This window comes from Sphaeramia orbicularis, chromosome 14 (assembly GCF_902148855.1).
Source record: "Sphaeramia orbicularis chromosome 14, fSphaOr1.1, whole genome shotgun sequence".
Lineage (NCBI taxonomy): Eukaryota > Metazoa > Chordata > Actinopteri > Kurtiformes > Apogonidae > Sphaeramia > Sphaeramia orbicularis.
Window position 1 is genome coordinate 39,277,530 of NC_043970.1, and position 22,657 is coordinate 39,300,186.

Here is a 22,657-nt window from a genome sequence, read left to right on the forward strand (position 1 = left end):
GCAGTAGTAGTAGCAGTAGTAGCAGTAGTAGTAGTAGTAGCAGTAGTAGTAGTAGTAGCAGTAGTAGTAGCAGTAGTAGCAGTAGTAGTAGCAGTAGTAGCAGTAGTAGTAGTAGTAGCAGTAGTAGTAGTAGTAGCAGTAGTAGTAGCAGTAGTAGTAGTAGTAGCAGTAGTAGTAGCAGTAGTAGTAGTAGTAGCAGTAGTAGTAGCAGTAGTAGTAGTAGTAGCAGTAGTAGTAGCAGTAGTAGTAGTAGTAGCAGTAGTAGCAGTAGTAGTAGATCCCAGATCCCGTCGTCACTGAGCCCCAGGGGGCTACAACTGGCGGGGGCGGAAGAGGGACACCCACATGTCCAAGTGTCCTCAGCCAGGACACTGAACCCTAACTTGTTCCCAGTAGAGTCTGGCAGCACCTGGCATGGCAACAGCTGCTACTGGTGTATGAGTGTGTGTGTGTGTGTGTGTGTGTGTGTGTGTGTGTGTGTGTGTGTGTGTGTGTGTGTGTGTGTGTGTGTGTGTGTGAATGGGTGAAGTACTTTGGGTACTATGAAAGTGTAGAAAATGTGTTATATAAGTGCAGTCCATTTATCATTTAGTCGTAGTAGTAACAGCAGTAGTAACAGAATATAATATGAAATCATTTAAAATTAACCCTTTCACGCATGAATAATGAGAACCTTAATGGGTCCAAACACAGTAATGTCCTGTCAGAGAGCGAACTTTAATTGATTGCCATTCCAACGTTTATTTCAATATAAAGTAGCTTCTTGTTTTGGATAATCCCTTATGATCCAACTAAAGCAAAAAGGAATTTAAAAGTAAAAATGTGGGTCAAATTGTCATCAGAGAGATTTTGAATACAATTTTTTGACCCTAATCAAGATATTTTTTCTGAGTGTTTTAATTCCTCTTTAGGCATGAAAAAAACAACGCGATTGAAATTTTTTTATGAACGTATTTTTCATGGAGTTGCAAAAATATTCACTCAGCTGGACATCATGCATTTCATTTTTTAGGCAAAGAAACATGATATACTGTGTGAAAACTATGAAATAAATTTTTTTAATGCTGCTGATCTGATGTTTTGTCACATTTTAACATACTCTAATATTAGTTATTACTCACTTTATGGAGACAATATGCAAAAAAAAAAAACTTTTTGTTTAAGAAAAATGGTTAATTACAGTCTATTAACAATAACAACTCAAACATGTTAGTGCAGATCAGGTTTATCAAGAACAGCAAAGTTACAGTAACAGTATGAATTGCAGTGTATGGGATGATGCATAGGCGTCCGCTGTGTTGACTGATATGGAACTGAAATAATAAAATCCATGAATATACAAGAGAACAGCTGTAGAATAGCTGTCCACTACGCATGAAAGGGTTAAACTTTACGAAAAATAATCAGTGTGTGATCTGCAGAATAGACATATTCGTGGGTACAAACACATGCCATGTCAAGTCGATCACGTGGATGAAGGACTGTTGAGCCGCATTATGTATGCCTGTGTTGGCAGGTATTTCAGTGCCCAATAAACAATGGACCTTCTCTCTCTTATGCAATGCAATAAATCTATGACTACATCACCAGACATGCTCAATAACCACATCAATATGACTGTATGGTCAAAAGAAAAATCAGTGTTTCCGTTTTAGCAGTACAATTTCTTTAAATGGAAAGCGTTTTTTCTGACTCACCCTGTATAGTACATTTTTTCATATTATGTAGGAAGTTATTACAGTTTGAGAAATTTATTACAAAATGCACTTGACATATTTTTATTAAAAAAAAAAAATGTAATAACATGGTTCATTATGTAATAACAATCCAAATTAATATAATTTCAGAGCAATTTAGAAGATATTAGTCACAGGAGGTACAGGTAATGTAATCAGAACTTTAACCACACAGTTTAAAGATTAATTTGGCACATTGTTATTCTATTGCCGTGTCAGTTGTGTCTGATATGATCTTGGAAAAATGTTCTTTGACACCCTCAGATTGAACAGCAAACACTTATTGTGTGTTTTATCGATTTATGTCACGTAGATAAAAGTTCAAAATGTAATAAGAACATCACGTCATCTTGTAATAAAGCCGCATTATGTAATAAGCTGACGCATTTTGTAATAAACTACGTCAACACATTATATAGTACATTTTTTTCACATTATGTAGTAAGTTATTACAATTTGAGAAATTTATTACAAAATGCACTTGACAGATTTTTATCTTAAAAAAATGTAATAACATGGTTCATTATGTAATAACAATCCAAATTAATATAATTTCAGAGCAATTTAGAAGGTACAGGAGGTACAGGTAATGTAATCAGAACTTTAACCACACAGTTTAAAGATTAATTTCGCACATTGTTATTCTATTGCCGTGTCAGTTGTGTCTGATATGATCTTGGAAAAATGTTCTTTGACACCCTCAGATTGAACAGCAAACACTTATTGCGTGTTTTATCGATTTATGTCACATAGATAAGCTCCAGTCTGCCCCGTCTCTCTGCGCCTTCCAAAAATTTACTACATAATGCACTGGGGTAGTTTATTACAAAATGCGTCAGTTTATTACATAATGCGGCTTTATTACAAGATGACGTGACATTCTTATTACATTTTGAACTTTTAGTACATAATGGGAATTTATTACATAACGCGGCTCAACAAGGACCTCTTCAGTCCTGTGAGGTGAGAATGGGGACAAAGGTTGATCTGAATTCTCCACGCTGTCCTCCAACTAATTCAAGGTCTGCCTGTCCACCACAGTCCCCATTGAGTCCAGCTTCCATCCAATCAGAGCGGCTTTTTTCCAACTGTTCGTCCACCCACACTGCGTCCTTGTATTTCACGCTGCCTTCCCAACAGACCACGGCATAGAACAGCACATACGCCACCAGTGACCGGAAATAAAAAATAATAATAATAATAATAAAAATGCTGCATCTCAGAGCAGACGTATGAACACCTCAGCCTCCCTCAGCTCTGTTCTTTTCAGTGGACCGGATTTTTGTTCAAGGACTGGTCCATCCTATTTTCCACATGCACATGGATGTATTTGTATGTTGGGGGGGGGGGGGGGGAAACATTTATTTTGTGCTGGAGGTGGCAGTTTTTTGAGCCCAATCCCTCAAAACACTCCATCAGCTGAGTGGATTGAAAGTCTAACATTATTTCCAACCCCCCTAGACCGGTCTCACAAAGAAAAAAAATAAATGAAAACCTTATTTCCCACAATGCATCCCCTTTCAAACACTGAAATCCTGTGAAACCCTGCTAGTTCTCCTCTTGCATACACCGTAGTCAGACCTGAGTTGTCTCTTCTTTTTTTTTTTTTTTTTATATCATTCTTAATAAATAGGCATATTCAGTGTCAGTGCTGTCTGAAGTGATAGGGATTCATTCAGTCTCTGCGCAATGACATCAATCTCTGCTTGTGTTAGATCTTGGGCCGCTTCCAGTGTAAAGCTCGTTATCAGAGCAAAGCTGTAAAAAGAACGGAAATGCGGGGCAAGTTTTGGAACTGTGGTGTCAGTCAAGCTGCCTGTTACCTCTTTGTGTTTTTAAATGAGTGGCAGGAGATGCACTCTAGTGACACATCTGTGAGGTATTAATGCAAAGCCTTGCCTCTGGGGTTTGGGGAGGTGAATGCTGTTTTTGCAACTTTATTTTTTTCATTATTATTGAACAGCTTCGTTTTATCACAAGATTTTAGAATACACCGATACACTCATATGACAAGGTTCAAGGTTTGAGTTGCATTTTAGTGACATTATAGGGAAAAATTCAAGTTCTTAGTTATGGACTGAAAATATATCAGTTAAGGGTCAAACTTTCTCAGGAATCTGAAATCATTTACGCAAAATCTTCTGTGGTTCGCAGATTACTGGGCCTTTATTGACACAAGATCAAAACAAAACAAAAAAACATGAAATTTTGCCTATGCACTACTTGATTTGACCATTTAATTTCTGTCAAAAATCAAACATAACATGCTTTCTTCTCTTCATCTGTGAGCTTTCAATACTCCCCAGGAGGCCTTCCTCCACCCCTGGATGGCTTTCGTCTTGGCATCTTAGCCCTATTCAGTCAGTCTTAAATGTAAAAAAAAAAAAAAAAAAGAATTAGGCATTACTCCATAACATGTGTAAGAGGGTTTTTTTTTTATTAGTTTAACTATAAATTGACATATAGAAGCCTTCCTAAAGTGATTCTGGCAGCTTAAATTGGTTTCATCGACAGAGCAAGTCAAAATCTAACAAATTGGTGGGTAGTTTCAAAAACGAATATGAAAATTTGGTTGAAAAAAAAAAAACTTGATATCACTTAAATAATATAAACTAATTGTAGCCCATGTAGGTGGGAATAATTGATTAAATTTTGGAAGCTAGATATGGAAAATTGAGTGAATGCAAGTTTTTTTTTTTTTTAACAATGGTATGTATTTTTTTCACAAACTAAAAACTGATGGGGGTAGGGTTAGTAAAAGGAATGATTTTACTGATCTAATATTAGAATATACTTAATTGTTGGGTAATGCTTTATTCACAACAGAAAAAGAAAGAGAATGGTGTATAATACATACAGATTTATGATAATATCAACTCTACATAAAGTCAAATTCTTACCTAGAAGCCAAAAAATCCAAACACAATTGTCACAGGACGTCTTCTGAGGAACTAGCTGATATGACGTCATTGACTAAAACTGAAACTCATTCAAAAGGCCAGACCATAAGCTCTTCTTCTAAGGTTCAAAGGAAGCAAGTTCAATGAAAATTTGCAAGCAGCAACAGGATTAATATGGGTTTTCAAATTATTTGTCACTGAAAAAGGGTCATTTTTGCCTACTTTTCAGCAAACATCATGCAAAAAGTCACACAAGGCCAAGTGATACACATTTGTTGATGTTGTTGAGGATAATATTGGAATAAATGGTGATAAATCATTTAAATCATTTAAAAAAGGTTAAATCTAGAGGAAAAATTCATTTGGGAACTCCCACAAAAGTAGCACTGGGTCTTTATGGGTTAATGATTGTTTATAAGTATAGTTATTGCCACCAAGTAATGCCATTTATTAGTGTCCTCGCATATGTATGTTTTCATAGTGTTAAATGTGTAAAATGTTATGTCATATGCCATATCCATGTCCTCTGTAGGGGACACAGCAAAACAAAAAAAGCAAAAAAAAAAAAACCCAAATGAAACTCACTGTCCACTGCAAAAGGAATTCCACAAAAAAGGCAAAACTGCTATATTATGCTATTTCTGTTTAATGTAAAACACAACTTTTATTTTTTTGTACATATATATTTATATACATAAACTAGAAAAGCAGTCTGAGAGCACAGACCTCCACCAAGGTAGATCCCCCCCCCCCCATCACCACCAAAATTTTATCATTTGTTCCCAGTATCAACATTTCCTGAAAATTTCATTCAAATCTGTCCATAACTTTTTGAGTTATCTTGCTAACAGACAGACAGACAAACAAAAAAACAAACCCCAATGAAAACATAAGCAGAGGTTATTATTAATCTACTTTGGTGTTAGATATGTGACAATGGATCCAAAATCATAGGTGTCGAATATACAGCCCATCATTAATATACAATAAGAAAGACATTCCATATAATGAATGAAATAAGGGAATTTAACAATGACAATAAGAGCAGTGTTGACTCTAATGTCTAAGTTAAAACCAGCTGTATTTGTTCATCGGGTGAAAAGTAAAACAGACTTATTTCCTGAAAGCCTCCTTGACAAGAAAGGTTTGTGGAGTTGGTGACAGTGTGATGAGCCTGAAGTGCTAACCTGCCAGTGGTCTCACAGCGTGATGAACACCAACACTGTTCTAATTACAAGAGATCACTCTCTTGTTCCTCTGAAGAACGAATCAAAGTCATTTGTTTCTTTTTTGTCTTAAACCACAGTCGGCAAGGAGGAAGTGACAAATGTCATCTGGCTTTTATCGATACACCCGAGTGGAGTTTAATAAAACATTTATCCGGAATAGCCATCTTATCCGAGTGAAAATAAGAAGAATATATTTATCTGTCTTCTGTCAGTGTGCAGCAATATCTGACCTTGTTTATAACATATCTGGAACCCCTAAAAATAACTGGATTATATTCCTGTTTTATCCTGTCACAAATATGACAAAACGAGGGTACAATCTTCCAGATGTGACAAATTAGATGAGGACTGTTTCATGCAGATAGGCTAAATGTAAGGTGAAGTCGCTGCTTCTACACACTGCAGGCAGCTACATCACTGAGTCACTTTATCCTGACGTGTCCCATCGTCTCACTGTGCTACCTGCCTTTTTTATTACTTTTAACTAGTTAGGACTTGGATTAACTTGTCTATGCACAGCCACTTTTAATTGTAAAGTGTTTATCACATTTAAGTTGAGATTCTCCTTCTAATACTAATAATAATAATAATAATAATCCATAATACATAAATATATTTTCACAAAACGATTATTCCTTTAACCCTTTCATGCGTGAATTATGAGAACATTAATCAATATTTTTTTTCTTTATTCCTCTTTGGGCATTAAAAAAACAATGCGATTTAATTTTTTTTTTCTTTTTTTTTTTTTTTTACATGAAGCTATTTTTCATGGAGTTGCAAAAATGTCCACCAAGCTGCACACCACGTGTTTAATTTTTGAAGCAAGGAAACATGTATTTACTGATATACTGTGTGAAAACTATGAAATAAAAACATTAAATGCTGCTAATTTGATGTTTTCTCACATTTTAACATACACTACAAACAAAAAGTTATGGATATTTTTAATTTTGGGGCTATTTTTTTCAGTTGGGATTCTTGCACAACACTTTTGACTTTTTTGTGTGTGAATTTAATTGAAACACATTTTTTTTTATAATGACCAGACATAGTTTTATTTACAAATGGCAAAAATGAACAAAAAAATGACAAAAAAAAAAAAAGAAATATCCTTAACTTTTTGTTTGTAGAGTACTCTAATACTAGTCATTACTCACTTCATGGACATAATATGCCAAAAAAAAAATCTTTTGTTGTTAATTACAGTCTAATAACAATAACAAGGAATTGATTTACACTCAAACATGCAGTTACAGTAATGTTTTCAATTGCAGTTTATGGGATGATGCATAAGCGTCCACTGTGTTGGCTGATATGGACCTAAAACAACAAAGTCCATGAATATACAAGAGAACAGCTGTAGAATAACTATCCACTGTAGTGACCACTATGCATATATGCATATATGTACCAGTTCCAACATTAAAAAACCTTAAACTACTGTGTAACTCTCATTATATCATAAAAAAAAATCCATACTTATTTATTCCCGTAACTGGTATTATTTCCCCCTTACCATGCACCTTACCTTACTAAATGCAGCTTTTTTGGTAGAATGAAATGGCATAACAAGAATATGTTTCTAAATATAATCTGAATAATACATACATGCATAACCTCATCTGTATCATGGGAAATTTTTTCACCACTACCATAGCAGAGAAAAATTGTATTACCCCACCCCCCAAAGGTTTAGTTTCTTTCTTTGATTGTTTGTTAACACTCTAGCAGTAAAAACTATTGGTTGAATTCATACATAGTGTGATGATTGACAGGCGGAACCTTTTAATTGTCTATTATTTACGGCCGATACACAAAGCCACAACACCGGATGCTTGGAATGCAACTTGTTGTAAGCGTGCTCATGCTCTGGGAATATTAGCAAATGTTGGAAAAATGGGAAAATGCAAGTTTCAGCACAAGTGATAGGAGGAGGAACTATTCAGAACCAGGTTAAAGCCTGTTAACGGTAAACAGTCATAAAACTATATATAAAACTGTATCTGCAGTTGCAGTTAGGTGTCTGACCCTATCTGATAACTTTGGATTTTGCCTTTATATACTATATAAAAAAATGTTAATTATACACGTTTGGTACCTTTTTTTTCAGCACAACTTCATCTATCTCATCTGCCTTAAGCATATCTTTACGTAGCAAGTCCCCCCCCCCCCCCCCCCAGGCCCTCCCAATTTCTGCATCTGGTTCAGGTGGGGGTCGTCTTCACCCTTCACCCTTCCCTGCGATGCTAATGCAGTCTGTGGATTACAATCTGCAGATCTGGCCAGTTTTTTTCCATTTTGAAAAAGGACAAAAAAATTCCGAAGATACGGTCAGAAATATAACGCAACTTCATCTATCTTATCTGCCTATTATTTTTTTCACTTTAACCTACTATATCAACACAAAAGGACAAAAAACACACAAAATATATAAAATCCAATTTGAAAAATGTATATAATTTATTGCATAAATAACACAAAGATGCTTAACGAACCTTTGCAAAGACTTTAAAAGTGAATATGGGTTCCAAATATTAGATATATAAAATCAAAACTGTAATAAATTAAAACTAATATTAAACTCAAATATCTAACACAAAAGCATATCTTTACACAGGCGTTTTCTCCGGTTTTCTCACCCGCACCCCGGCCCCCCTGGTTTCCGCATCCAGTTCAGGTGGGGGTAATTCTCACCCTTACCTATGCTAATGCAGTCTGTGGATTACAATCTGCAGATTCGGCCAGTTTTTCCGTTTTGAAAAAGGACAAAAAATTACAAAGATATGGTCAGAAATATAACGCTTGCTTTATATCGCTATAATAACGCTATATCGCTCATTTGCTCCGGGTTAAAAACATCATATCTCTGGTTGTATTTGCTTTATCAACAACAAATAAAAAGTTGGAGAGTGTTTCAAGTCCACATTTTGGAATGCAATTGTCCCCAGCGGTCTACATGACCGACTTCCGACGCTATGACGTGTTGAAAATGTCATGTGATTCAGTCACGGGCCCCTGACCATGGACCCCTAAGGGTTAAATTTGTTGAAAGTGGCATTAAAAAAGGCATTAACCCTTTCATGCATAGTGGTCACTACAGTGGACAGTTATTCTACAGCTGTTCTCTTATATATTCATGGATTTTGCAGTTTTAGTTCCATATCAGCCAACACAGTAGACACTTATGCACCATCTCATACAGATATTCATACCATTAATGCAACTTTGCTGTTCTTCATAAACCTGATCTGCACTAACATGTTTGAGTGTAAATTAATTGCTAATTGTTATTAGACTGCAATTAACAGTTTTCTTACACAAAACGTTTTTTTTTTTTTTTTTTCTGCATATTATCTCCATGAAGTAAGTAATAACTAGTATTAAGAGTATGTTAAAATGTGAGAAAACTAAAACAGAGATTCATAGTCTCTGTTTAAGTTTTGACTGTGGTGCTGAGCTGTTTTGTTTTGTAAAAATGAAAATTGAATAAATATATTCATTCATTTTCTGAACCCGCTTTATCCTCACTAGGGTCACGGGGGTCGCTTGGAGCCTATCCCAGCTACATAGGGGCGAAGGCGGGGTACACCCTGGACAAGTCGCCAGTTCATCGCAGGGCTGAACATATAGAGACAAACAATCACTCTCACATTCACACCTATGGGCAATTTAAATTAACCAATTAACCTATTGTGTTGGGCGACACGGTGGTGCAGTGGTTAGCACTCGTGCCTCACAGCAAGAAGGTCCTGAGTTCGATTCCAACACCAGTCGGGGGGTGGGACCTTTCTGTGTGGAGTTTGCATGTTCTCCCCGTGTCTGCGTGGGTTCTCTCCGGGTACTCTGGCTTCCTCCCACCATCCAAAGACATGCACTGATAGGTTAATAGGAATAAATATATTCTTAAAAAAAAAAAAATGTGAGAAAACATCAGATTAGCTGCATTAAAAAAGTCCTTATTTCATAGTTTTCACACAGTACATCCCTTTTGATATTGTGTTTTAAATACATGTTTCTTTGCCTAAAAAAATTAAACACATGGTGTCCAGCTGAGTGGACATTTTTGTAACTCCGTGAAAAACAGGTTCATTAAAAAAATTTTCATCACATTGGTTGTTTTTTTCATGCCTAAAGAGGAATAAGAACACTCAGGAAAAAAATCTTGAGTAAGGTTCACATAATTAATGCATGAAAGGGTTAAAAAGCATTAAATTAGATTTGCTGATACCTGCAGAAACCCTGATGACACTGATTGGTTTATTACTTACAGATGTAATAATTCGGTTCATTTCTAACTTCTTCCAAACCACCTAAAAACTGCTGTCATACTGTAAATGAACCTCAACCAGGGCTCAGTTTGAGGTGAACCTGAACTGCCTCCGGATCAAGGACCAGCTGGTTGCTTTGGACCGTGGTCAGGGGGAGCTTTAACACCTGCAGTTACATTTTGTCAGAAAGTCTGGACCAAACGAGGTGTGAAAGCTTTCTAAGGCTGTACTAGACTTCACACAAGACATTAAAGGAACATTCAAAGCTCAGTAATTATAGACCTTCTGAGATTAGTCACAACACAGTTTTATTACAGCTCTAAATCCACCTGCTCCGATATTACAGGTGTATCAACAAAAGCTTTGAGAGCCTACAGACCACCTGCTAAAACAAAGAAACCAGCTTCAGTCTCTAATAAGGGACTGTGAAAGGATACAGGACATATGGAACATGGGGACATCCTAAACCACATCATTATAATCCAACTCTGATGACTTCTGACTCTGCGCTGATAAAATTGAAGCGTTTTTAGTCTCTGAGGCCTCACATCTTTAGTCGGAAGTCTCAAAAACAAAGGCCGGCCCTCTGTCTTGCTTTTATATAAAGGCTGGTTTTTTACCTTTTATTGGGCAAGTGACTATATTTGGTCATTTTCGCATACATACAGTGGTGGAAAAAAATGATTAGACCATCAAAAGTCATCCAAAAATGTAGTTATGCAATCAAGTACTAACTCCTGTGTGTATCATGTGACCAAAACAGACAGACATAGATACTAATGTAAGAACTGAAGTGATTTTTGATGATTGATTTGATTTGAATGTCCTAAAAGTGATGTTCTAATGTTCTAAAACACATGTTCCTTTCATCTTACATGTGTTTTTCTTTTACTTTTTTACTTTACTTTTAGGATTTTTTTTTTTTTTTTGCCACTTGCAGGTAAGGAACCAAATATGGTCATTTAATTGCATTCATTTCATTTCATCACAAAAGAAATAGTCTTATGTCCTCCAATAACATACTAAGGTTGAAATTTGGAATTTCACAGAATTTCTATGACTGCCCTACACTGTAAAAAAATTACAAAAAAAACAAAAAAAACGGTAATATTCCGGCAGCAGGGGTGCCGAAAAAATACTGTTAAATAGCGGAAAATAACCATCTCATAAAAATACAGTAATTTTCCATAATTAAAATACAATCTTTACATGAGATTTTGCTTTTTTTTTTTTTTACTTTTCAATGTTTAAGAAAGAGTATTTACATGCATTAAAACAATCAAATTACCTATAAATATATATATATATATGTATATATACAAATAATTTTCAATGAGACTAAGTTGCACAATCCACTGATAAAAACTGTATTTGTTTATCAGTTTATCAGTGATTATACATGTTATACATTCACAAAAATACATTTATTCAACATTTTTGTTGTAATTACACAAGATATTTGTCAATTAACAAACAAGTCTTGTGAAACTTAGAGAACAAATACCTCTTTTACGGTTGTCAGTAATTTTATCTTGTTTTATTATTTTTTTTTACAGTATTAAACTTTAAATTAACAGTTTAATCTCAAATAGAAAAGAAATATTTGTGAAATTGTGATACATTTGCAAATGCATTTTAAGTGTATTTTTCTGTGAAAAAAAAAATTCTTTTAAAAAATTGAAATTTTTTGGTTATTCACAGTTAGTTTTTTCGTGTTATTTTACAGTTGACGTGTAAAATCACAGTATTTTTGTCATTTCATTGATATTTTCCTGTATCTTGAAACTATAGGAGAAATCTGTAAAATAAACAGTGAAAATTCTGTTAAATTACAGATTTTTTTTTACAGTATAATATTAATGTTTTTATTCTTGATTTTAATTTTACTCCTATTGCTTCTATCGTGTATTTCAGTCTTTCTCAAATGGGGGTAGTTGGAAGGAGCTCAGGGAGTACTTAAAATTCTGGGGGGAAAAATACATTAAATATTTCATCATGTACTGAATACAACATAAATAATGAGAATTAATGCTGAAATCTAAAAGATAATAACTACGTTCATATAATAAAATTGACACTACTGACTTTATTTCATTTCAATATTTTAAAAAACTCTGAGCCCCCCCCCCCCCCCCAGTCATTATTTTTTGTCAATGAAAGGTTCATTTATTCATTAATGACCAATTAATTTATTTTTATTATCAATGAAAAAGGGTCTATTTTGCACACAAAATTTACTCATAAAGACTTATGATTTTTAATGTATGATACTGTTAAATATATGTTGTTTGTTTACAAAATTTTGACACCTTTGGCACAGGAGCAAATTTTCTTCCTAATTTTTTTCAGTCAAAATATGCTGAAGCAAGAGTTGGGGGTACTTGGCTAAAAAATATACATATTTCAGAGGGCAGTCCACTGTAAAAAAAAATTAGATAATCACTTATGTATTTGATCTTATAACTACTGGATTTTATTTTATTTTATTTTTTTTATCCTTGGCACTGAAAATAAAGGAATAGAATTACTCTCTTATTTTTTTATTACTAATTTGTTGTATTAATAAATTGTTGCCCTGCGATGAACTGACGGCTTGTCCAGGGTGTACCCCGCCTTCGCCCCTGTGTGGCTGGGATAGACTCCAAGCGACCCCCGTGACCCTAGTGAGGATGAAGCGTGTTCAGAAAATGAATGAATGAATAATAAATTGTATTTATTCTATCTTACCTTGGAGGGGTAAAGTGCAAAACATAGATTAGGTGTATTACATAATTGTCATGATGCTGACTCCAAAATCTTGTGACTTGGTGCGTTTTGTGTACCATATGTGTAAGAATGTGAATGCAGCAATGTGCAACACTGTTGTCCAAAACTAATTTCCAGTGCGGGACAATAAAGTTGATCCTAATCCTGATTTTATTTTTTTTTTTATTTTTTTTTTTTTTTAAGTTTGGTCTGTATTTTTCAACCAAATAATCTCTGATATGCAAAACTAAACCTTCCACATGGCCATATTAAACCATGGCTGTCATCATAATACAACCATTCATATATGGGCTCTTTAGGCCTGTATATGAACACACAAACATGCATTCATACACGTTCGAGCTGCCTCTCAAACCAAATGAATGCATTTTGCTGCCATTTAATACTTGATTTCAAAGCGCTGCTGTCAGCCGAGATGGATTCACGTTTGCGCGTCCGATGATGAGCGAATGAAAGCCGAACATCTATTGAAAATATGATGTGTTTACTGGCTTCCTGACGAAATGCTTATGGGTATTATTTTGTGTGGGTGCAGCTGGCTAAATGCAAAGTCAGGTCAAGGCCAGAGCTTTAGGGGGAAGGGGAGGGATCAGAGGACGCTACAACTGCTGCTGCTGCTGTTCCCACTCGACAACACACTTAATCTGTCCGTACAAAAGCCAAATACAAGAGGATATAAGCATGCTAAACGGCGCTATATACATCCTGTTTGTGTGTCTATATATTCGGATCCCCGTTAGCTGAATGCTATGGCAGTCAGCTGATATTCCTGGGTTTACTTATCAGCTAAAATTTACTTAGGGGGTCAAATAAGTGGCCATTTTTGTCAAAAAAAAAGTTGTAAGAAATGCATAGAACTGTGTTGAAATAATGCTAATACATTTGTGCACAGACTACTGATATTATTTGACAGTGCTTCCACTATTGGATTTTCAATAGCACGTGTATGTGAAAACTTCTGCTGGTGGATGGACGTGACATTACCCATGATGCTCTGGTCAGTACCAGTACTTTATTAGGAATAAACTTATATACTTACTATTGCTAATTCTCCTCTTATTCATAAGAGTTAGTATTGTGGATGTAAAACAATAACAGCTGACACAAAAACACAAAATGTGGCAGTGGACGGATGTGACATGGTCGTTACGGAGCCCATCATACTGATGCTCGGCAGCCATGTCACCGTTTCCACAAATGATCCCTGCGCAAAAACTAGAATCCGAATTATTTATTGTATAGTTTATCATCATACTAAAGGGTAAATAACAATATAGAATTGTTACTTCTTTATAAAAATGCTTATTATTAGAAAACTGTTGATTTAAAAAGTGACGTGTGACATTCTTCATGTATGTATTGGTGTAACATAAGCAGGATGGATCAGCACCATACTCCATATTGAACCTGTAAAAATAAAACATGTGATATGTAGTATAAAATCTTACAAGAAAAATTGGGGAATCTAAAAGAATAGAATGTTTGTTTTTCAGGTAAATTCAGTTCAAATACAATTTGGCCATTTGTGACATGAAAATATAGCACTAATTGTGATGAAACTGGACATTTTTGAGCTGAAAACATAGTTCATATGACCATCAACATGTTGCAACAGAACTGAAATCCTGTAAATCTGCATAACTTGCATTTACCAAAACAAAGTTCCTTTGGGGATTCACTTATATTGATTTCTTATGTACAAAGACATAAATAAGACCTCTAAGCAAATTTTAGCCGCTACGCAAATTTTTCATGGGTCAAAACACAGTAATGTCCCGTCAGAGAACGAACTTTAATTGATTGCCATTCCATGGATAAAGTAGCTCCTTGTTTTGGATAATCTCTTATGGTCCAACTAAAGTAAAAATGAATTTAAAAGTGAAAATGTGAGTCATTTAGCAACATTAATCTGTCAAATTGTCTCTAAAATGTCCTGTCAGAGAGATTTCGAATACTGTGTTTTGACCCTCATCTAATCTTTGCCTTCTATTCGACATTAGCTGAGGTCACCGAGCAGGGATTGGACCAAGCGAACATCCATTCATGCCTCAGGACAGAGTTTCACTCCAGCTGAGCTTCCGACAATGAGTGGTTTTACTCCGAACAGTGCGGTATGTGCTGATTTCCTCACAACACCGGGCTTTTAATAAAAATCAGACATGGCTGCTGCTGATAGAAGGATTTCAGCAGCTTCGGGGTGTCAGTCTGTAAATCCTGAAAGATAATACAAGTGCATTTTTTCTTATATTGCATGAAGACTTTCAACCCCTTGATATATTTTTCTCCACATTAATACAACTCTTCCTGCCATTCTCTCAGGAGTCGTACGCTCTCATTGTTTTTTTTTTCCTAAGCCATTAAAAAGAGCCAGAAGAGATACAGCACGCTAACAAACATTATCCATTACAGAAAGGCGACTGGGAGTTTCTCCTAACATGACTTTATAAACAATCATCGCAGGTGTAACAAATTTGGTTCATTTGTGTCACCTTACACTCTCGGTAGATTCGTTTTACTTATTCACTGCCAGGAAAAGGGGAACAGTCTGTACAAATGGGGAAAGAAAGTGAAATATTTACCTCTAAAAATGCAATAATTAGCCACTTGATGTCATGTTAAGAAAAATGACCATATTTGTCTCATTCAAAGTGATGGATTACATACAGGGACCCAGAAGGTAGTCTCTGCAAGTGCATCCAATGGAACTGTGGAAAAAAAACTGTACATCCTACTGTCTTATAGTGATATTTTAAAGGGGCTATAAACAATATTTTGACTTTTAGAAGCCTAAAATTATCACAGTGGTTAGAATAAAGAGCTCTGAAGTTACTGCCAAAGATGCCAAATATGAACGGAATTTATTTCCCAGGGGATTTATGTGACCAGGAGCGCCACTACCAATTGTGGGCCCTGTGAATAGGAGTTTAAGAAAATATCAGTTCTGCAATATATCGCGATATTTCATCTCACAATACTGTATCGATATTTTTAGGTATATATTCAAATGCAGATATTGTGGAGGTTCATTTTTGTTTTTCTTTTTTGTTAACATTTTATTTATTATTCTTTAACACTCTATTATTAAATAATGTTAGTTCCTTTGTTGGTATCGCACAAAAATAATGTTATGATGTTAGTTCTGAACTAATAGAATTTGAACAGGATCTTAATCTGTAATGTCTGCAAAACATCATTTCAGTCTGAACACAGGAACATTTTGTGATGTAGCGTTAGATCCTGTTCTGATCAAATAAAAATGTGTTTAGTATTTGTGCATATTTCTGGTGTAATTCAATTCTTCATGGAAATAATCATTAAAAAAAAAGAAACAAACAAAAAAAATGCCTTTTTAACAGTATCATGATATATGATATGTGATCCTAGTATTGTGATTTGTTTATTAAAATTCAATATCTTGTTGATCTGTCGGAGCGGAGGGGGTTGAGGGTGTGTGGTCCATACATAACGTCATTTACGCTAGCATAAAAACTGAAACTCAACATGCTTTCAACGTCCGACTCCCGACTTCACTCCTTACACGACATTTTCACACCTTTTAGTCTGTATCCACTGGACCCCCTCCACTGCTCTATGGGCCCCCCAAATGCTGGACCCCATAAATTTGTCATGTTTAGTGAGTCACTCTGCCGGTCTCCTATGGTGAGGAAAACTAACACTATAGGGTCTTGGACCAAAGAGTCACCAAGTGCCCAGATGGGATGAGAACCACTAAGAAACAACTTTATAGTGGGTGAAAGTGACTCAGTGATAAAAGTTAGAACCGCTGTTGTTGTTTTCACCACTGGACACAGCTGAAAATGAAAAGAATGGAGTTTGATCCTGAAATGGCAGCATTTCTTCAACACAGGTGAGTTTGATTAGGAGTCTTATGAAGGTATAAAGTAGGGTTATCAAAATTAACACTTTAAGGCAGAAAAATCCAGCATCAGGATTAATCTGATTAAAATTTTAACTCAATTAATCCATCTGGAGCCAGAATGACTCTGAACTCTGGCAACACATTTCGGGCAGTTTGTCCAAGTAGCTCATGTGCAAATGGGCAGTTGATCCGGTAGTGACAGGCAGCAGAACCAACCCATAAAGATGGAAGATGCTAAACAGTACTCCCATCCTTTACAAGGTGAATTTCAGCTCCTTTCCTCTGGACGGAGGTTCTTAGTCCCAAGGTGCAGGACACAGTGTTATAAAAACAGCTTTGTTCCTGTCGCTGTCACTGAGCTCAATAAGAAACAGTGACGTTGCACTTTACTAACTTATTTTAGTTATTTATCCCATTTCTTTGCTCTATTTATTATTATTGTGACTTCAAATTTTTTAATTTTATGTTCTTATCCTGGTTTTTATCCTGGATTGTTTTTATCTTTTCTGGTTTTTATTGTGTTCTATTGCATCTTGTTTTTATTTCTTTGATTTTATTTATTTATTTTATTCTTTTACTTATCCGTGCTGCTATACTGATGAATGGTGGAACACTGAGCACTTTTTGTCCTGTCTTTTTGTTCTGTCTGTAAGCTCGATCAAGTACCTGTCTGACATGTTCAATGTATGTATTGTTGTAATACCAAAGCAATCACCTAGACTGCAAAACAAATCTACCTACGGATACATATAAAGTAACCTTGACCTTGACAGTACGATGTCCCTCTGGATGGAAATATGAGGACAAAAAAAAAAACAAGACGGAACAGTCGACCGACATAAAGTATTATACACACTCTGCGGGAAGGAGTTTTCTTTTCACTGAAGCACCTCCATCTTAAAATACCACATTAACGCGAAGCACACGTTCGTCGGGATTCTGCTAGCACTTCGACAGCTTGCACAAAACACATTAAGTGCATACATATTCCTTCCTTTCTTGAGTTTGTTTGCTCATGTAAAATGAAACACGATTAATATAGACTAAAAATTAATGATATTTAATCTTGATGAATCGAAATTAATCCACAGCAACTCTGATTAATCTGATTAAAATTTTTAACTGTTTGACAGCACTAGTCTAGTATAAAGTTATTATGTGATGTTATTGTCTTTGCTAAGTTGATTCCAAACGGATCTTTAGTTCAGCTATTGACAACACAAACTGTACAGAAAACAGGTGATTTGTGGTTTTACTGTGGCTGTTCTCTGTCTAAAAACAGAACTAAGCTAACAGAGCTATACTGTAAACTACCAGCTGTTGCAGCATGTGAAGATTATAAAACGGTGTTAATTTGAGCGACTGCCAAAATAGGTGTCTATGAGTTTTAGTTTGAAGAAGAAAACTTGATGATATAAAAATGTGTGGAAACAATGAGCTTTATACTTTATTCAATGAGTGATACATTATGTGGATACAGTGTAGATTTGTTGGCGATTTTAGTCCTAAGTGTGTTCTGGTACCCGACTTCCCCCTGGTATTGAGAGCTTGAAATATCAATACATAGAATCTCTGAGGATTGGCTCAAGTTTCCTGAAAGTTGCTGCATTAGTGAATACCAGATGGTACAGGTGCAGAAAATTAGGCTAATAAAGTGTCTTTGGGTTTATGTTCTCACACAAATGATTAAAAATTATCCACTTTTATCGTTCCAAATGCATTCTGGGAAATGCTAAAAGGTGAACTGCTACATGTAAAATTTCACTTTTGTTATAATCCCCTAACAAACCCACTGTAATCAAAACATTTTCATTCCTACTGTGTAAATAAACTCCAACAATAAACTCTTCTATATTCACAATGTAATTATAATTTAATTAATGTAAAAGATTAATTGTTCATTTGTTTGAGAGTTTAGAATATCAACATTACATACCACCACTTTAACCCTTTATCGGGCATGTGACTATTTTTGGTCATTTCCTTGACTGACTGCATTACTGACATTAAGCTGTGGTTCGGACAAAACTTCCTCCCCTTAAATGAGGACAAAACTGAGTATATTTTATTTGGTGATGCAGCGCTTTCTGACTTTGGTCTGCTATCTTCTCAGCTCAAGTCAACTGTAAAAAACCTTGGGGTTGTTTTTGACAGTAGTTTGAAGATTGACGAACAGATTGACAGCGTGGTCAGAGCTAGTTTTTATCAGTTCCGTCTTTTAGCCAAAGCAAAGCCCTTTTTAAATCGCACTGACCTGGAAAAAACAATTCATGCTTTTTATCAGTTCAAGAATCGACTACTGCAATGCCCTTTATGTTGGTGTCTCCCAGTCCTCCCTCAAGTCGCCTCCAGCTGGTGCAGAACGCCATAGTGCATTTTTTTAACCAACATCTCCAGACATCAGCGTATCATCCCAGTCTTTTGTTCTCTCCACTGACTTCCAGTTTCTTTTAGAACTGATTTAAAGTTTTTACTTTTTGTTTTGAAAGCTCTTAATGGCCTTGCCCCTCCTTGCTTATTTGATCTTTTATCTGTGCGAAACCCAAACAGGGCCTTAAGGTCAGCTAATCAGCTTTTACTGGAAGTGCCCAGAGACCGGGCCTTCTCGGTGGCTGGGCCCAGGCTCCGGAACAAACTGCCCCCAGACATGAGAACACATCACAGACTTTGGCCTTTTTAAACCCAGGCTAAAAACTTATTTATTCAAACTGGCTTTTAACATTCAGTAATGCCATGACACATTACTTGTATTTGTATTTATTGTTCTTTTTTTAATTATTGTTTTTATATTGTTTTGTTATGGATTATTATTAAGGCTGTCAAAATTAAGGCATTAACGCAGATTAGTCCATCATCATGATTAATCTGATTGAAAACATGTTAACTCAATTAACTCATCTGCAGCACAAAATGTGAACGTCTCTGCTAATGCATTTGGGGCAGTTTGTCCAGTAGAGTTAGCATCGCTCATGTACAAATGGAAATATGAGGACAAAAAATACTAAGATGGAACAGTCAACTTATATAAAGTAATATACACACTCTGTGGGAAGGAGTTTTCCTTTCACCGAAGCACTTCTAGCTTAAAATACCACCTTATCGCAAAGCATACGTTAGTCAGGGATTCTGCTAGCACTTCGACTAAAGCGTCACCCGGCTTGCTACAAACACATTACGCGTGCACATATTCCCTTCTTTCTTGAGGCTGTTTGCTCATGCAAAATGAAACGTTAATATAGATGAAAAATTAATGATATTTAATCACGATTAATCAAAATTAATCCACAGCAACCCTGTGATTAATCTCATTACAAATTTTAATCATTTGACAGCACTAATTTTTATTGATTTTTATATGCTTTGATTTTAATGGAAAGCACTTTAAAGTGTTGTAAAGGACTCTACAAATAAACACTGATTGATTCATTGATTGATTGATTGATTGATTGATTGATTGACTGATTTCCACAAACATTAAATATGGGGCCAATCCTGTGCCTCAGTGAAGTCAAGAAACATGTTGGTTTTTATAACACACAGTGATTGAGAGAAAATTTAAATGTAAATAGTGAATATGAGTAATTTTTCTCAGGTTATGACCTTATAACAGTTGTTTTACTGCATGTGTTTACTTTTCAGCAAGTGCTGCTCTCATGTTTTACAGCAAGAGGAGGGAGATGACAATGTGCCTTATAAAGGGTTAAAGAATGGTAACAGCAATTGATAATGTATCGAGTTAATCTAATACTCAGTTCATTTAACAAATTTAAGATGTGTGTGTCATAATCCACACAATTTAAAGATGGTTTGCAGCAAAATTTACATATTACCATCTATGACAGATAAATCGGAGGTTAGATGTTCATTTTCAGTAGATTTATTTTTTATTTTCCACGTGCACTAAGAGATATTCTTACCTCAATAGATTGAGCTGTCGACCCGGATCAAATACATATTCAGATGAGTGTGTTGTACAGTTGAAGAGGCTCTTTGTGGCATCTGGAGAAAAACAGAAAACAGATGTCAGTCTTGGGTGGTGCCTCTTTCAACCTTCGAGGCACCATCCGCTCAGAGATGTCATATAAATACACTCAGATCCCTGCCCTTGACTGTGCTCTTGTTTTCAGGTGGAACAACAACATCAGTCACTGCCAGCTGCTTGCCGGGGAATCATTTCTCTGGGTTTTGAGCTGAGTATCCCTCGGTAGCTGCAGGACGGAGGGGATCACCTCCATCCTCCAGGGCTGCGAGCGGGGGAGCGAGACATATGTGCGATTAATAAATGAATAATATCAGACGGTGTGTAGTGGTGAGCAGAGTTCAGGTGTTATGAAGGTGAATGGTGGGTTATTATCTATAGTCGTCTGTTACGTAATGACTTCTGCTTTTACTGAGCACGTCACTGCTTTTTATCCATAATGGTCATGAGATGAGATGATCTTCTTAACCCTATAACGCCAAATGTATCATATATGATACATGAGTTTTGAAGCCCTCTACATGATCAGTGCAATTTTTTTTTTTTTTTATAAACCTGATGTATACATTTAGATACTTGCAATACACAGATAATCCACCAGGGGGAGGAATTCATTCACCAGAGGCCTCTCCAGTGACACTACAAGATGGTCATTAATGAGGAAGGGGACAGAACTTTGCTAATTTTGAAAAGGAATTATCAATTTTTTAGACAGGTTTGTGTTACATTATGTTTTTGTTTGTTCAAAAATAATAATATTTGAGCATTGAGACCCGATGTATCAAATATGATACAAAATTGAAACCCATACATTGAAACTGAGATTTGAAAACAAATTTTTGCTTGTTCAGAAGGACCAAAAAAAGGTTCCAGTTTCAAAGAAATGGAATTTTCTGTCAATGATTTAATGGTTCAGGCTTTACAGGGTTAAGAGTTATATAAGTTATTGCACCGTTGTGACATCATCTCGCATCATTTACTAGCAAAAACACTGTCATATCATTTATTTTCCCCTCACAACTATATTATATTATTATATTGTAGGGGTGTGTATTGGCAAGAATCTGGCGATATGATATAAATCACAAAGTAGGATCACGATATATATATATATATATATATATATATATATATATATATATATATATATATATATGTATCGCCACACTGTTAACAAGGTGATATTTTAGTTTTTGTTTTGCTTCTTTTTTTCAAAAAGATTACTTCCTGAAAAAAATTAATTACACCAAACACTATAATTTTTATTTGATCAGAACAGGATCTAATGCTTTTTTACAAAAATTTCCCTGTTTAACCCATAAAGACCCAAACAGCCAAAACCAAAGACCAAAACCATCTACTGATTTAAACTGTTTAATACCTGTTGATCCACTAATCCTATCAATACATGTAAATAGTTGGTGCAAAATACAGTTAATCATCTTTTCATGGTCATCAGATATGACCCATTTGGACGTTCAGAGGCCCCATAATGAAAAGGGGAAACACTGTCATCTTCTACAACATTGATTTACCAGTAAAACCCATGGAGATGGATCAACGACAGTGGATGGAGACACTTTATGTTTCATTAATAAGAGATTTTGCTGAAAAAGACACATTTCCTTCAGTTTTCTCTGTTTTTGATATAATAATCTTTAAATTTTCTCTGAACTTTAATGAACATCTACATGATCAGTGAATTAAATATGGAAAAATACAGGATTTACACTGAAAAAACTCAAACTAAAGAGGATAATATTACAATAAATGGTGATAAATCACTTAAGAAATGTTAAATAGAGAGAGAAACTAATTTGGGAACTGTCATAAAAGTACCACTGGGTCTTTATGGGGTAACATTGCATGACTAGTCTCTTTAATGTAAACACAGAG